Here is a 16,120-nt window from a genome sequence, read left to right as displayed (position 1 = left end):
TATTTTTATTTTATTTTTTTGTATTTATGCATATATATATATTTATACAGCAATGTGTGGGGTCTCTTAGGGAGCAACCTCCCTTCTAAACAAGCACGACTTATTGACTTTTTAAATCAGTCTGACTTCACTGGGACATCTTCCATCACCTTCAAAAAAATCAAACATGCATTTTTGATGATGTTATCGACAGAAAGAGATGTGTTAAAGGCATAAATGTTCCTGAACAGCAGGGGAGATAACCTGGGAGCTGTGAACGCTGTCCCAGGGAGGCTGTTTCTCCTTAGGATATTTGGGATGAGCAGTGACAAGCCGAGGACGCCCCAGGTCACCGTTATCTTCCGTTATATCACCGTTATCTCCTCCAGTGGCTCCACGTTGAATCCGTGGGGTCCCGGATCCGCTGGGAGCGGATAGGCAGCTTGATCCTGGTGTCAAGAGCAGGGGGCTGAAATCCCGGAGTTTTCCGGCTGCCTGGGATCTCCGGAGCCGCCGTCCCAGCACATCCGTCCCCGCTGACAGCCCCCTCAAGGCTTGGCTCGCACCCTCCTGCCTGGAGGCTTTGGTGCTGCTGTCACCTGCCAAAGGATGGAGTGGGAGGCCTCAGGGCCACTGGAAAAACACTCAGCCCGGGAAGGTGCTTGGGACAGGGTGTTCCAGCCGTCAGGAACTCCCAGGCAGATTGGGAATCCTCTCTGAGTGCGCTGAAGGTGCTGAAGATGAAACAACTTTGACTTGAATCTAAATTTTCAACCTGAATCGGAGCTTCCATCCGAATCTCAGAGCCTGAGCTACCTTTAAAACTTAGATTTTGACTTGAGAGGAGATTGGCATTAAACAGCTACAATTTCCTGGTCATGTGCCTTTTTTGTTGTTTTTTTTGTTTTTTTGTTTTGTTTTTTTTTGGTGGGGTTTTTTTTATTTGTTTTGTTTTGGGTTTTTTTTTTCTTTTTTTTTTTTTTTTCTTTTTCCTTACAAAATAATGTTCCAGTTTCCTTCTGAAAAATAAAAAGGAAAAAGGGAAATCTCAACAAGTGCTAAAAATGGAAAACCAATTATTTTGCTATAGGAAAAGAATTGTACAATAAGCCACTCTTTTTGGGGTTAAACCATGAGGAAAATGTCACAATAAATGCCAAGGAATAGCAGGGATTGAGGACAGGGGGAGGAGGAAGGTGCCAGCAAGGACAGTGTGACAAGTGGGGACGTGATTGCTCAGTGAAGGAGTTGTTTTGGAGCTTCGTGGAACTGCAGGTCAGAGGTGGCGATTCCGTGCTCAAGTGGCTCTCCTTGGATAAAATCACCTCTCACGTTTCATCAAATTCCCTGTCCTAACCCCAAAATATTCCCGTTATCAGCGCTGGGATTCCTGGGCCTTCTCTGTCCCCACGCAAACAACGGGGCAGCAGCAGGATCAGCCTCTGGAGGTGTCTCCTTTTCCCTCCTGGGTGTTGGAAAAGTCTGGAATCCTTATTTGAACCATTCAAGCGAATCCCAGAATCCCAGACTGGCATGGCTTGGGAGGGACCATAAAGATCATCCAGTTCCATGGGCAGGGGCCACCTCATGGGCTCTGAAAGTTTAATTGCAGATGTAAGGGACAGAAAAATGAAGGAATTTAGGTGGGAGAAGCAGCTGTTTGTCAGAGGGATTTGGCCCAACAGGAAATATCCAGGAGTCCTTTACAAAGGCAAACCCATCCCAGAGGGAAGAAACCCCCTTTCCCACTCAGGATTATCTCCTTCCCATGGACCAGATGGATGTTTGGAAAAGTTCTCCTGGTCCAAAATCAAAGGCATCCAGAGCTGGTGCATGGTTTGGGTTCAAGGGGACCTTGAAGCTCATCCAGTGCCACCCCTGCCATGGACAGGGACAGATCCCGCTATCCCAGCTGCTCCAAGCCCATCCAACCTGGCCTTGGGCACTTCCAGGGACCCAGTGACAGTCACAGCTGCTCCGGGAATTCCATCCCAGCCCTTCACCACCCTCAAAGCCAGGAATTCCTTCCCAATATCCCATCTGAATCTATCATCCTTTATCTTAGGCCTCATTTTTCCCTTCAGAAAACAAAAGAGAAGAGGAGTAAGAAAAAGGCAGTGTTTATAGTTCTGGTTTAATCCAGACCAGAGTTGGTGTGCTCAATGATTTTAATAAAATTCAGCCTTTCAGCAGTGGTTTTATTCCTGCTGGTGGGTGATGGGTGAAGGATGCTGCTGGTAATCCATCCTAATCCAAACCAAAAGGCTTTGAGGCTGGAATAAAGGAGAAAATAATAAAGTTAATCAGCAAACAGAGACAAATTGTGAGGGAAAGACAGCTTGGAGCAAAATGTGGTTAAACACAACTCAATTCTCTGTCAGACTGAGAAACTCAATGTTAATGAGCCCTGGGCTTTGTTGGGTTCTGGGGCACACGCTCCTGTCCATGAGCATTCCAAATAAAGTCATAATCCTTGGCTCATTTGCATGGAAAAAAACTTTCCTGACCCTCCAGCTGTTCTCGCCCCGGTGTTTGCAGTTTTATTACTCAAATATCAGCTTTTGTTCGCTGGCCAAGCCCAATGAAAACATAATATTTAAATATAAGCCCCATTTACCTTTCAAGGATTTTTCCTGTCCAAAAAATTCCTGGTAATTTGTGTCGAATCCAGGCCCTGAACTCATTATTCATCCCTTCCCCGTGCCTGTTCCCGTTAATAGGTGTTAATTCCACCCCTGTGACATCATCGCTGTTGCCATGGCAACGGCCTGTGATGTCACAAACACAAGACAATAGCCCCCGGTTAGGAATAAACCAGTGGGAAAAATGAGTCAGGAACGAAGGGAAAGAATGACCAGAGAAAAATATCCCAGGATCCAAACTTCCCACCAGTGTTTTCACACGCGTTGCCACCTCGATTTTCCCGGGATTAGGGGCTGGCTGGGAACGCTGGGTGTGTTTGTGTTGGATTCCTGAGGGATAAAGCTATGCTAGGTGAGCAGGATTGAGTCATGCCGGGATCTGAGGGTTGACTTCTCCCAAAACTTGGGGTGTTTGATCTTAGAATTGGAGGGGGAAAAAAAAGGTGAAGATTTCAGCCTGGAACTGTCTAAATAGGGGAAAAAAAGGGAAAAAAAGAAAGAAAAAAAGGCAGGAATGCCTAATTGGTTATTTAATCTGCTGTTTTAGGTAATGTAAATAATGTATTACTATTTATATAAATTAAATATTTCGATGGATTAATTTTAGTTGAATATTTAGATAGATTTAGAGTAGATTTTAGGAAGGAATTCTTGCCTGTGAGGTGAGGGATGCTCTGGAACAGCTTTCCCAGCGAAGCTGTGGCTGCCCCTGGATCCCTGGAAGTGTCCAAGGCCAGGCTGGACAGGGCTTGGATCCACCTGGGATAGTGGGAAGTGTCCCTGCCATGGGATTAGATGATCCTTAGGGTCCCTCCAACCCCAACCATTCTGGGATTCTGCGATTCCATGATTATATTTCCTTTCTTTGACAAAAAATTCCAGCAAGAAGAAGAGAAGGGGGAGGATGTTTTCTTCTCCCTGCCTTCCATGGAGATCATTACCCAAATTTTCCTTTTTCTTCCTTTCTTTTCCTTAACTTTAATTTTCCCCATCCCTTGATCACTTCCCCAGAATCCTTGTTTCTCTTTTTTCCATAAACACTGCTCAGTAAACCCACAAATTTCTTCAGGAACTTGGCTGAAATTTTGGGATTGAAGGTTTAAAATGTAAATTTAAGTTTTAAATATGGAGTCCTTCCTTCCTATCTTTAATTCCTTAACTCACATCTTCTCCACTGCACCCATTTCCAGGTCCTTATCCGTGGATTTTAGTTTGGAGGGCTCCTAGCCCCTGTTTTCATGTGAGATCTTTTCCATCTGAAACCAATCCCGAAGAATTGCAAAGCGAAGATGTCCCGATCTCCAGGGCTTTTTTTGCTGTGAATCCCTGAAAAACTGGCTTCATCAAGGCCTGGATTCTCCCTCCCTCTCCAGTTTCCCACAGGAGAATCATCTCCAGCTCACCGAGGACTTTGCAAGGTCTGGAAATAAACAGAGGAACCCCAGGAAGGCAGGGAAACATCAGCTCGTGGCTCCTGTGGACATCTGTGGAAAAAAAAATCCCAGAAATTCCCATGGTTGCCAACAAATGGAGTTTTACAACCCTCAGACATGCCAGGAAAGGGGTGGAAGATCAGCCTGGATCCAGGTGGCCAGCTGGGCTAGTGAGGGCTTCTGTGCCAGGTCCTGCAGCCAACAGCTCCGGAGGGAGCGATTTGGCCGGAATTCCGGCCGTCTGCCTGGAACTCCGGAGCCCAAATGACCGGATACCCTCGGCAGCTGAGTCAACGGCACAAGTGCAGGCAAAGCTCAGCCTTGCAAGGCTGGGGCTGGACCTCACCAGGTTTCTAAATGATCTGGGGATGGTTTTAACAGATTTTAAATTTTGGATTAATAATGGGAGTGGCTGCCAGTAAATCCCAGGAATTAATCCTGCTTGACAAATTGTTTGCAGGATTGGTCACCTCCAGTTTTGGGGTTATTTTTTCACCAAAAAGTTGTTAAAACTGGCATCAACTCAAGCCAAGAGGCTTCCAAAGTGGTGGTTTGGGCTGGGAAGTCAAGGAAGGATGGGCCAGATGGTGGTGAGATCCCTGGAATGCTCCAGACATGGTTGATGTTCCCAGCGTGTCTCCCTCCCATCCTACTGGGAATAGTTTTTGGTGTTGATATTTGCATTCACACCCCAAAAAATTTTTTTTTAAAAAAAGGAAAAAAAAACCCCAAACAAAATCTAAGCCCCAAAGCAAAATTCAAGACGGGAAATGTGGAAAGTGAGGTCAAACCTGACAAGGAATTTTAGGATGTTCCAGTGATTTAAGGCAGTGATGGAAGGTGTTATTTTTGTGGAACGTTCACGCTTTGCTTCAATCTGGTTTGATTTTATGTGGCTATTCTGGAAGATCCATCTGTGTAATTCATCCCAATTTTTAGTATAATATGGGATACAGTCAGATTAGGAGGGATCTGCATGAAGACAGGGATACAAAGCAGAATTTTATCCATGGGGAATAACCAATCCGCTTTTCCTCCATTGTTCCTTAAGGCCATGGGATCATCAGTGAAGCCCAGAACTCATTAATTATTCTAAAATCAAATTTTTCTGTTTTTATGTTCGAAGATTACAAAGTGACCAATTTCTCCTGGGACATTGATGCTCCTGAAGTTTAGAATTAGGAGAAAAATAAACAAACCTTCATCCAAAAAAACTCATTATTGCGCTTTTGGAAAGTAATTCCTAGAAAGGTGAGATAGATTGTTCAGAAATATTGTGGTTATTCATCAGATTCTTTTTAAATGTCTCCAAAACTGGCCAAAATCATCTTAAATCAATTTATTCCAATAAAAATGAATGGGGAGATACAACAGCTCTGACCTAAAAGCTTTGTAGGAAGAAACCCTTAGGAGATGCCTAAAAATAAACACAAAAATGGGTATTTCCCCCCATATTCCCTTGGATCTTCCATGGGAATTCCACAAAAACCAGGACTGCTGATTTTGGCCATCTTTAATTTCAAATGGCCAAATATTTATCCAGAACTTTTTTTTTTCATGTTTTAAGAACTCACTTTCCATTCTCAAAATTTGTCACAAGTGGAGAGGTGCTTTTTAGGGATTTCTGCCTTTTAGGAGGAAAAAATATTTGGATGCAGTTTCTGGGTCAGTTCTAGGAATTACTGGGGGAAAAAAAATCTATTTAAAGACGCAGCAAAACTTTTCAGGTTTTTAAATGATCTGGGGATGGTTTTAACAGATTTTAAATTTTGGATTACTAACAGGAGTGGCTGCCAGTAAATCCCAGGAATTAATCCTGCTTGACAAATTACTTGCAGGATTGGTCACCTCCAGTTTTGGGGTTATTTTTTCACCAAAAAAGTTGTTAAAACTGGGATCAACTGAAGAAGTGACGTGGTGCTTGGAATTTTGGTGAACAACAGAATCCCAGAATTCCGGGATGGGTCAGGCTGGAAGGGACCACGGATCCCTCTGCTCCATCAGGGCCATCCCAGAGCACGTGGGATGTGTCCAGATGGCTCTGGAATATCCCCAGGGAGGAGCCTCCACCTGGTCTGTTTTGTCTGGGCTCTGCTCAGGGCTCAGGCACTGCCCAGGGCAGAAGTTCTGCCTCATGTCCAGGTGGAACTTCCTGGGATCATTTCCTGCCCATTCCTTGTCCCACGACTGGAGCAGATCCCGGCTCGTGCTCTGCAGATGTTTCCAAACTTTGATAAGATCCTCTCTCAATTTCCTCTTCTTGAGACTGAACCGCCCCAACTCCCTCAGCTGCTCCTCAGGAGGTTCCAGTCCCCTCATTTTTTGTGTCACCCCTCATTTGGCTCCACCCAGGAGCTCCACGACTTCCTTTAGAGAAATTCAGTGTTCAGATCATTTCCTCTAAAGAATTCTTGGATAAAAGTCTCATTTGGAAATTAGGATCGGGATAGGCACCGACTCCTTGGCTGATGGCCAACCCAGGAATAGGCACGGGGCAGATGAGACTTTGGGATGGAATTTCTTCTCCTGGGACATTCTGGGAGTGGTGCCAGGAGCCGGGACAATGCTGTTTTTAGATGTTGTTTCAGGTGAAATTCCTATGCCTGAAGAAACTGATTCCTGAAGAATTAAGAGGGAATAGGGTTCCTAACTAAGACGATAAAAGGGCTCTTCCAGGCTCTTCCTTGTTTCTGTTCCTCAGAGGAAAAACCGAAATAAAAGACATTTTTATAGATTTAATAATTTGCTATGAGGAGATGGCTCCTTGCTGGAGTCACTTGGATTTTCCATCGTAACTCCAGAGGATATTTGAGAGAGGACATGATGAACCCCTCACTATAATAATTTAATTACACTGGGACAGTGGAAGGTGTTCCTGCCCATGGCACAGGATTGGGATGAGATGATCCTTAAGGACCCTTCCAACCCAAACCATTCCAGAATTCCATGATGATTTCTGCTGGGATCCAAAGGCTGAGGGGAATTGCAGCACTTTATCAATTTTCTCATGTGAGGTCTGCACAGAGAAGAGATTAATCAGGGCTGTTCTGGGGGAAATTGGTTTTTCAGTGTCTTTGTTTTCGTGGTTTTTCCCTCCAAGCTTTGAGCCAGGAGGGAGCAATCCCTGGCTCTATTTAAATTATCTGCTTGTATATTTTATTCCACGAATGCTGATTTGATTTTTCGGAATTCCGCGCTTACATTGCCGCAAAATCCCATTAAAAAGGAGGAGTTTGATGATTTTTATTTTCTTTTTTTCTTTTTTTCCTTTTATTTTCTTCAGTGCAAGACTGTGGTGGGTCTTTGAGGTTCAGATTTGGCTCCAAGAGTTCAACCCCAGTCAGCTCTGATGGACCCAGTCCTTTTGGCCAGTGGTTTCTCTTCTGTTAATTCACTTCTGGAAAGGAAAAAAAAAAAAGGGAAAAATTGGAAAAATGGGAAACAAAACCCAGAAAAAAGAAGGAAGAATGTTGTATGGAGTCTCTCATTCCTTCCCATCCATTGGATTCATCACACATGAACACACTGGGAATGGAATCTGTCCATCCTTCGGTATCATGAGTTGGGTTTAAAGCGTTGCCTGGATGGGAAAGTTTTATAATCACATTCCCTGGCCTGAAGTTCTGTGGGAAATATCAGGTTAACCTGGCTGGAAGCGGCTGCCAGAAAACACAGAAAATTCCTTGGGAAGCCAAACTTTCTACTCCAAAGCTCTTCCAAACATGGAATATGTGTGAGGGTGTCTGTTTATGCATGGAGAGAGACACACACGTAAACACACCTCTTTGAAATGGACTCACACCGCCCCTCCCAAAATCCATTCCCACTGGGAATTTCATTGGCATCAAGGTGCTGGTGCCTGGGACAAATTCAGACTTTTGTGGTAATCAACAGATAAAATATGTCACGTTGCATTTGAAGTTAAAAAAAAAATGTGTTTTTTTTTTTACAGAAGCATTTTTTGTTGGATAAAACACAGACCAAGACTTGGAAGAAGCAGGTCCTCATCCCAACAAAACTTGGGTTCCTCTCTCGGCTGAGTCAGCTGCCGAGATTTCCTGTCGTCAACAAATAAATTGGGATGATTCAGAGCAGGAGCCTGGCTGGGTGCTGGGAATGTCGCTCCTCCTGCTCCTTCTCCTTCCTTTCCTTTCCATGAATTGTGGTGGAAGCAGTGAAAAGCTCCTTGGGGAGTATCCAAAGCATGGAAGGTGTCTGATCCCATCCCAAACGGGCAACCAGAGCCAGTGAAAAATGGCCAAGCTGATGTCGTGAACAATTTCAATATTGGCACCTAATTACCACCTCCGAGTGCTGAAAGTCAATTCCCTTTTCCCAATAAAATCTTTCCTAATATCTTTCCTATTAAAATTCTTATTCCTATATTTTCTTTTTCTTAAAGCTGGTGTAATTTTCTTTCCTACTGAAACCCATTTTTGTGCTACTTAGAATGTAGGTTTTAAATAAACCAAAAATTTTGATAACTTCCAGAATTATTTTGAACAGAAAATACTTTATGAGTAGTTTTTTTATTAAAAACCGTAATAGTTTTATGTGAGTGTAAGAACAGAAATCTCCATAATGACTGCATTTTTTGGCTTTTTTTTTTTGAGTTAATTTCTGTGTTGAAAAAAAAATGAAAATACTGAATCAAAATAACATAAAGAAATATTAAATATATTATAAAGCATTAACTCCCCACATTATAGAGCACAGACCACCAATAATTCACGCAGACCATTGTGGTGGTCCACAAAATAAACATTTGGGAAGGAAAGCAGTAGGAGATCCTAAGAGTTTTATGGAAAATGATCCAAGAGAAGTTTTTTCTACTATTCAATTCTTCATCAAAAGGAAAAGTGAACCGCGGCTTTGGGAGAAATGTTCCGGAGTGTTGGGAAATTCGTGCTCCTGAAAGGATCCCAGAATCTCTGCAGCTGCCTCAGAGCAATGGGACAATTCTTGGGGAATTTTCTGGGGTTGCCAAGGGGGTTTTTCAGTCTCTTCTAAGCTGGAAATTTCAACAGCTGCCTCAGAATTAATTAATTTTTGATTGGACTGTGAAGTGATCAATAATTTGAAATTAAATTAGATTTTGGCCTCAAAGTCTTGGCATCTCCGGTTCACCAAACATTCCCAGTTCAGTTCTGGGCTCCACTTACTGGCTTTGAACTGCCGCAGGGCAGGGATGGATGGGATATTGGGAAGGAATTCCTGGCTGGGAGGGTGGGGACGCCCCGGAATGGAATTCCTGGAGGAGCTGTGGCTGCCCCTGGATCCCTGGAAATGCCCAAGGCCAGGTTGGACAGGATGTGGAAGAGCCTGGGATAGTGGGAGGTGTCGCTACCCATGGGATTGGATTAAATTGAAGGTCCCTTGCCAGCCAAACCCTCCTGGAATTCCATGACTCTCTAAAGACAGAGTGTGGCCTGTAAACTCATCAATGCATTGATTAAAATGAAATCAGAATTGATCATTGACTGTCAGATTATGCAAGAACACCAAAAATCCTAAAAGATACAGCACAGGCTGGCAGCAAATAAATGGAGAGGAACGGAGCCTGAAATTCCAGGAAGAGTGTGGAGCATGGAAGAACGGAGAGCAATTATTTACTGTCATTGTCGGGGGATAATTCCAATGGATGGGATGAGACATGGAAAATTTGGATGGAAAATTTGGAACATTAGGAGAAGTTTCCAACAAGAGCAACGGATCTCCTGGAATCCTGGAAGAAGCCACAGGTGGATCCATGGTGGTGAACTGGGAATTCTCCTAGAATCCGGAGAGAAGCCACAGGTGGATCCATGGTGATGAACTGGGCAATCTCCTGGAATCTTGGAAGAAGCCTGGATGTCACAGCTGGATCCTCGGTGGTGAACTGGGAATTCTCCTGGAATCCTGCAAGAAGCCACAGCTGGATCCTTGTTGGTGAACTGGACAAGATCTGGGCTAAGCCAAGAGTCAGAGTTCACATCCACAGGGTGGGATCCTCTTCCTCCCTGGATCAGCTTGACATGATCCATTCCGGTGGCTGAAAAACAAAAGCCTGGGAGCCTGAACCGATTCCTGCATCCCACAGGAGGCGATGCCAAAGCCAGGGCTTAAAGCCAGGAGTGGATTAACCCTTTTTGTCGGGAAGCTATTTCAGCCATGCTCAAAAATAACTGCTGGAGGCCACCTCAATCCCTCTCCTGGCCGGTGGGGCTGAGCTCCAGCTCCTGGATCAGGGAGAGCTCCCTTGGATTTAAGCCGGGGCGTTATCGCCAAGTCCGTGCTGGGCTATTTATCTGGGGGCTGTCACTCAGGGCAGAGCTCCTTATCTGGGGACGGGCTGATACCGCCGCTTGTCACCCCGAGGGGGAGGTGATAGCGGGGCTATCTTGGAGCTTTACACCCAGCTCTGGCCTCGGGTGACATCCTCGCCTTGGCGGGGACACCAGCAAGGAGCCGGAGCCTCTGGAGCTGGATTTAGATGGGCAGGGATGAAGGGGGGGATCCGAGGTGGCAGTGTCTGGGTGGTTCTTACAGGAAGGGCTGTTTGTGGGGGAAAATTGGGAAAGAATGGGGAGAAAAGGGAAAAAATGGGGAAGAAATGGGAAAAATGAGGGTAAAATAGAAAAAAAATGGGGGAAATGAGGAAAAATGGGCTAAAGGAGGAAAAATGCTGCACCTATGATGTGTTTCATTCCCAGAGAGGGATATCCACAGCCACATCCAACCTGGCCTTGGACACTTCCAGGGATCCAGGGGCAGGCACAGCTGTGCCAGGACCTCCCATCCAGGAATTCCTTCCCAATATCCCATCCATCCCTGCCCACTGGCAGTGGGAAACCATTAATCAGAGCCCAGAACTGACCTGGGAATGTTAATGTGCTCCTGGAAAAACACGAGGGACCGGTAGAGGAAATCAGGTGGATGGGACAAAGGATAATGTTAAGGAAGGACAAAGTGTGGACTAGCTGATACCAATAAATCTGATAAATCTGATAAATCTGATAAATCTGATAAATCTGATGCCTTTTATGGCCCAGCTGTGCTGTTCACACCTGGTTTGCACCTGCGGACCCCAGACCAGGCTTTTTGGTGTGTGACTGATTTAACCTGTGCCAGAATTCCCAGGAAAAGTTTGGAAAACACCACCTCCTTCAGTGTGATCCAAACCCATCCCATCTCCTCAGCTCTGCCAGTGAGAACTGAGGTCTTTCCTCCAGCCTGGATCCCGAATGTTTCCAATGCAGACATTTGCAGACATTCCAAATGTTTGGAATACCAGATCCACTGGCTCCATATCTGCCTCCCTCCACCTCCCCTTGATTCCTGCATTAAATCCAGAAGGGCTGGAAGATTTCAGTTGTAGGATCCTCTTAGTACCCAATGGAAACCAGGATTTTCTCCCAATCCGCATTTATCACATAAGCAAGAGTTGGAAAATACACATTTTAATTCTTTCCCAAGATCCACTTTTGGAGATTAAATGAATAATTATTTCCCTGTTCTTCTGAAAATTTAACAACTTTAAAATGTCTGAGGCTTATTGAAATTACTATTTTTTATTTTTTTAAATAATTTTTATTTTTTTAAAATAATTTCATGTTTCTGTTTTCCAGGGAAATTTCCAAAATGTTTCAGTGTAAGCAGGATATGAGACAGAAGAAAGAGGAATTCTAAGAAGCAAGGAAATCGTATTGTCCTTAGTTGAAAACAGTTTCAGGAATGAAATAGAAAATAAAAGAATGAGATTTTTTTAAAAAATAAAAAAAATGAGATGTTCTTTAGGGTGGGTAGAGGTTCTGAGGCAAAAATGAGAAGCAGAAATGAGGAGAATAAAGACAGAAAGAGTCAGAACCTGAGAAAGAAGAGACAATTTTGTGTCTGTGTGTGCGTGCAAAACTTTTCCACTAGAGGAGAGCTGGAATTCCAGCCCCAAAGAACACTCCCATAAATTAACTCGGTTTTGTTTTCTCAACCATCCCTCAGCCCCACCACAAGGTCTCAGGGCTGTGCCATTTCCAAACCACTTTGGGACTGTCAGCCATAAATCCTGGGCTGTGGAAGCCGTGGAACGGAGAGTTATGAGCTGGGCACAAGGTGCAAATTGCTCAGAGTTAGCGCCAGAATCCCTTTTTTTCCCCTCCTTTCTTCATCCTCCTCTGATTTTTTATTGTTATTCCCTTTTCTTGTTCTTTCGGTTCCTTTATTTCTTGCAGTCTCTCCCCCTCTGTTTTTTTTTTTTAATTAAAGTTTTTCTTTCTTTTTTAAAAAATTTTCTTTTTTTTCTTTTATTTTTATAAATTATTCTTGATTTTCCCCTGTGTTTTTAATTATTAACAGGAAGAATAAATGAGGAGAAATTAGGGAATTATTTTCTGTACAAAGCCCTCTATTGGGGTGCTGCTCCCAGGGCATTCACAGAAAACTTCCACCTTGCCAAGGGATTTTTTCATTTCTTTTCCTCCTTTCTTCGCTCCCTCTCCCAGTTTTATGTTCTCTAACAATGAAGGTGAGAAACTCGCAGTCATTTGAAGAATAATTGAAATTTCCAATTTAATAACAAATTAAATTTCTTCTTAAATTTCTTCTTCTGTTCTTCCTGGAACATAGAACTCCGAAAATCACATTGATGCTCCCAGTGGATATTTTTGGTGGAAAAAAACTGGTTTATCCAAAGAGTTCTCCGTATAAGCAGAAATTTGGGCATTGGACAGCTCAAACCAAAGGCAATAAAAGAAGAGAATCAGTGGTTGAAAATAAAATCCATGGATGAGTTTGTGCCTTTTTGGCTCTCCAGGGATTATGCTGGATAATTATGAGGAGTTTTAACCAGATATTTTTGGATATTGTGGAAATTAAAGCTCATAAAACTTCCTGCAATCGTCAGCTCCTGACTTCATCTCCGCTGGGTTTCTCTTCCTGTGGAAAAGGGGAGAATGTGGGGAAGGAGAAAGGAAAAGCCACCTCTCCTCTGTCCCCCCATCGCCTTCGCTCTTCGGCAGCACCCGCTGCTGAAACCCAGAGATTTTGGATGTCTGAGAAACCAAGGCTGAGGTTGTTATTCCAAATGGGTTGGAGCTGTGGACAGACACACATCATGCGAGAACCGTCAGTGGATCCGTGTGAGAGACTTCACAGCCTATGGATCTCTTGGAATGAATCTGGAGGAGGCCCCAGAGCTGCTCCAGGGCTGGAGCCCCTCTGGAGCCAGGCTGGGAGAGCTGGGAATGTTCCCCTGGAGAGGAGAAGCTCCAGGGACACCTCAGAGCCCCTTGCAGGGCCTGAAGGGGCTCCAGGAGAGCTGGAGAGGGACTGGGGACAAGGGATGGAGGGACAGGACACAGGGAATGGCTCCCACTGGTTGGATGGGATATTGGGATGGGAAGGTGGGGAGGAGTTGGGATGGAATTCCCAGAGCAGCTGTGGCTGTCCCTGGATCCCTGGAAGTGCCCAAGGCCAGGCTGGACAGGGCTTGGAGCAGCCTGGGACAGTGGGAGGTGTCCCTGCCCATGGCAGGGCGTGGAAAAAGATGATCTTGACGGTCCCTTCCAAAGCAAATCATTCCATGATTCCATGATCCAGGTGGAACGTGATTTACGGTGGATGAACTTCATCCCAGTGGGAGAGTGAAAATAAAAAATCTCAAAGTAGGAGCAAATTTTGGCTGTCAAGGACACACAGAGCGTGCGGGGGGTTGGGGGGGGCTGTTGTAAAAAGAATCTTTGTGGCTGGTGTGCGGGGATTTCTCCTCCCAATAAAAGGTGATCCAATAAAACCTGCCAGCCCGTTTGCATTCCCACTCCAGTGTCCCATGTGGAGAAATGGATCAAGCTGGAACTGCACGGAGCAAAGCATAAACAGCATTCTTCAGGAAGAGGCTCGGCTGCTTTAAGAGCATTCGGAGGTCTCCAAAGGAAAATAAAAGGAGGGATTTGCATCTAGCAGATGGAATGTTGGAGTTTTCATGGCAGCACTAAATTCACGGTTAGAGGAGGGCTGAGCCATGAAATTCAGATCCAGACTATCCACATCTACAAATTCAGGAGCTGGAGCTAGGTGTTTGCCTTGGTCCCTCACAGAGACATTGGATCCCACTTAAAAATAAAGGCCAGTGTTTTCCTTTGGATCTCCTGTCTTGCTGGGAAAGCTCTGGGGTTTGGCATTGGAGTCGTGGGAGGCACTGTCGTGAAAATTCATCCTTTGTGTCCCAAGTCAATAGGATGAGGAAATCTCTGGAAATTCTGTCACTGAAGGCGAAGATGATCAGAGGGAATGGAACATCTATTCCACGAGGAAAGGCTGGGAGAGATGGGAATGTTCAGTCTGGAGAAAAGAAGGCTTATTGTGGTGTTCCAGTGCCTGGAGGGGCTCCAGAAGAGCTGGAGAGGGACTGGGGACAAGGGGTGGAGGGGCAGGACACAGGGAATGGCTTCTCACTGCCAGAGGGCAGGGATGGATGGGATATTGGGAAGGAATTCCTGGCTGGGAAGGTGGGGAGTGGCTGGGATGGAATTCCCAGAGCAGCTGTGGTTGTCCCTGGATCCCTGGAAGTGCCCAAGGCCAGGATGGGCCTGGGAGCAGCCTGGAATTGTGGAAGGTGCCCCTGCCTGCGGGTGGATGATCCTGAAATTCCCTTCCAAACCAAACCATTCTGGGATTCCAAAAGGAAAAAGGACAGGACCTGCTATTCCCAGGTTGTTCCTAAGGGATGTTGGTCCACCCATTCCCAGATGCTCTTTACCTTTGGCCACAGGAAAAGGAAGTTGGTTTTCACTCAGTTATGACCCACCAGAATACTCAAAATCTTCCCTGCAGGATTTCAGGGGAATTGATTTCTCAACATCTCATATTCCACAGAGATTTTTACCCTCATATTCCACAGAGTTTACCCCCTTCTGTTGGTCCTTCCTGACTATGATCCTAGTTTTTTTTCTGGATGAACAACCAGATCATGACGATTTTGTGTTGATGCATCCCTTTTTTACTGCTGTCAAAAATCTGAACCCTTTTCCTTTCCCTTACACTCTGGATCCTCAACGATGACGATGATGACGATGACGATGATGACGATGATGATGAAGACAATGATGATAACCATGACAATGATGACGATGACAATAACAATGATGACAATGACGATGATGACGATGATGATGACGATGATGACGATGACAATGATGATGACGATGATGATGATGACAACGATGATGATGACGATGATGGTTCATCACCTCCCCTTATTCACCGTCAGACATTTCCCTTGCAGAACTCACTCACTATAAATTTCCATTTCTACCTATTTTCCCATTAGGTTTTCCAGCATTTTTTTCCCTCCAACCCGTGGTATTTAATCCATTCTATGTTTATTTCTGAGAATGTCATGTGAGACAGTGTTAAAAGCTCCAATAAAATCGATGTGTGCATTGGCACCTCCTGCTGTAGCTACAAACTCGCTACTGTCTGTAGTGAGACATTTAATTGGTTTTATGTCAGCTTTTATTTATTTTATCTTTTTTTTTTTCCTTTTCTTGGTCTTTCTGGGCATCTGGGCTGTTTTTGGTCTGAATTCCCCTTGTTTCTGTTTGAAACAAATGGAGATTTCATGTTTTACCCACTTTTCTCCCTCTTTAAGCATCTTAACTTTCTTCTCACATAGCATAATTTGTTTTTAAGTATTTCTTGTCGCTTTATGGAACGGTTTTCTTTTATTCTCTATGTTCAAAAACCACTTTCAAGAAGATTTTATCAAATTTTCTGAATGTTTTCTTTGAAGAAGAAATTATAAAATTTATAAAATCTAATCTAATCTAATCTAATTTAATCTAATCTATTATAAAGTTTTATTTTATAAAAATCACTTTACAGCACTCTGGAAGAACCCAGGGATAGCTGAAATAATGGAGGGAAACTCCAGAAATGTTGTTTCCACCCAGTTTTTTGGGAAACCCGGCCATTTATTAATAATCTGTACTGAGTGGTGGGAAAAGGCATTGACAGGTTGAGAATTCTTTTCCCTGCCAGCTGGGAAGGAAAACGAGGCACTTCAGTAATTAAAATATAACAAAAATGATGAAC

General features: G+C 44.2%; 2 long non-coding RNA genes across 2 annotated transcripts; one reads left to right on the top strand and one right to left on the bottom strand.

The window, feature by feature from the left end:
* Window positions 1-2,112: 2,112 nt before the first annotated feature.
* LOC111925609 (uncharacterized) lies at window positions 2,113-2,741 on the bottom strand. The gene is made up of 2 exons (XR_002862327.2): window positions 2,597-2,741; window positions 2,113-2,252 (listed from the first exon to the last, which is right to left on the bottom strand). It is a non-coding gene; the product is annotated as an uncharacterized LOC111925609 (long non-coding RNA).
* A 37-nt stretch (window positions 2,742-2,778) lies between these two features.
* On the top strand, window positions 2,779-4,084 carry LOC111925568 (uncharacterized). The gene is made up of 2 exons (XR_002862292.2): window positions 2,779-2,973; window positions 3,812-4,084. It is a non-coding gene; the product is annotated as an uncharacterized LOC111925568 (long non-coding RNA).
* The last annotated feature ends 12,036 nt before the right edge of the window (window positions 4,085-16,120 follow it).

This window comes from Cyanistes caeruleus, chromosome 1 (genome assembly GCF_971803275.1).
Source record: "Cyanistes caeruleus chromosome 1, bCyaCae1.hap1.1, whole genome shotgun sequence".
Classification (NCBI taxonomy): Eukaryota; Metazoa; Chordata; class Aves; order Passeriformes; family Paridae; genus Cyanistes; species Cyanistes caeruleus.
Note: the sequence above shows the minus strand (reverse complement) of the source record. Positions and strands in the feature narration are given on the sequence as shown.